This window comes from Lathyrus oleraceus, chromosome 5 (genome assembly GCF_024323335.1).
Source record: "Lathyrus oleraceus cultivar Zhongwan6 chromosome 5, CAAS_Psat_ZW6_1.0, whole genome shotgun sequence".
In the NCBI taxonomy this organism is placed as follows: domain Eukaryota; kingdom Viridiplantae; phylum Streptophyta; class Magnoliopsida; order Fabales; family Fabaceae; genus Lathyrus; species Lathyrus oleraceus.
Window position 1 is genome coordinate 446,086,264 of NC_066583.1, and position 1,565 is coordinate 446,087,828.

A 1,565-nucleotide genomic window follows, 5' to 3' on the forward strand; every position below is an offset into this window, starting at 1 on the left:
TCCCTTTTTCGTTGATTTGTATGCCACACACTCGCTCACAAGGCGAGTCGTACTACTTACGAATCAACGACGTTGAACGATATCTCCGATTATTACGACGAATTCGGTAGTATCGTGCTAGATACAATCTTCCTCCAATCGAAATTCCTGATCTCAAAAATCTCCTTCCTTTAACGATACCAGCGATGGCCGAACCAGCTCGTGCTCTTCGAGATTACGCCGCTCCATCGCAGGATGAGTCGCATTCGAGTATTGCTCCACCCGCAATCGAAGCGAACAACTTCGAACTTAAACCTTCGTTGTTGCAGGCAGTGCAACAGAATCAATTTTCTGGAAATCCTACCGAGGATCCAAACCTCCATTTATCCGTATTTGTCCAATACGCTGACACTGTTAAAGCTAATGGTGTCACTTCAGAGGCAATTCGACTTCGTCTCTTTCCTTTCTCGTTAAGAGATAAAGCTAGAAGATGGCTTCAATCTCTTCCTTCCAACTCAGTCACCACATGGAATGAGTTGAAGAAAGTCTTTCTTGCCCGATATTTTCCTCCAAGCAAAACAGCTATCTTGAGAGCCCAGATAAATGGATTTAAGCAAAAAGATAACGAATCTTTTTTCGAAGCATGGGAAAGATACAAGGACATGATGAGACTTTGTCCACACCATGGTTTAGAGGACTGGTTAGTAATTCACACCTTCTACAATGGTCTCTTGTACAACACCAGGTTAAAAATAGACGTCGCCGCCGGTGGTGCGCTTATGGATAAACCTTACACCGACGCTTATCAACTTATCGAGAGCATGGCCCAAAATCATTATCAGTGGGGAAGCGACTGAACAGTGGTAGAAAAACCTCAAACGAAAGGTGGCATGTACGAGATAAGTAGCCTTGATCATGTTAATGCAAAAGTGGATGCTCTTGCCCAGAAAATTGAAAGTTTCAATGTATCACCTCCAGCCACCGTGGTTGCCGTAACTCAAAATTGCGAAGTATGTGGAATTCAAGGTCACACGCCTACAAATTGCCAACTCCTAACAAGAATTCAAACAGATCAGGTGAACTATGTTCAAGGAAATCCTTACTCCCATACCTATAACTCAAACTGGAAGAACTGTCCTAATTTTTCATATAAAAGTAACAACGCTTTATACGCACCAGGTCAAGCTCCCAGACAAGCTCCAGTTGTACCACCTGGATATCAAAAGCTGACCCCATCTACACCTAACAATAATGTTCCTAGGAAGTCCAACTTGGAAATCATGATGGAGAACTTCATAGCTTCTCAACAGCAAACCAATAAAGAATTCTTAAACCAGAATGTACACACTAGCGAACAGATTAAACAACTAGCAAGTAAAGTAGATGCCCTGGCTACCCATAACAAAATGCTTGAAACGCAATTCTCGCAAGTAGCTCAATAACAAGCGCCTACTGCTGCCCCAACTGGTGCATTTCCTGGACAACCACAACCTAATCCGAAAGGCCACGCTCATGCAATTATATTACGAAGTGGTACAGAGGTAGAAGGACCATCTGACCCAAGGATTGAGAGCCAAAACTCTAAA

The 1,565-nt window shown here is 43.1% G+C and overlaps 1 non-coding gene across 1 annotated transcript; it reads right to left on the bottom strand.

The window, feature by feature from the left end:
* Nucleotides 1-563: 563 nt before the first annotated feature.
* LOC127090292 (small nucleolar RNA R71) lies at nt 564-670 on the bottom strand. Its single transcript, XR_007791816.1, has one exon. It is a non-coding gene; the product is annotated as a small nucleolar RNA R71 (small nucleolar RNA).
* Between the last annotated feature and the right edge of the window lie 895 nt (nt 671-1,565).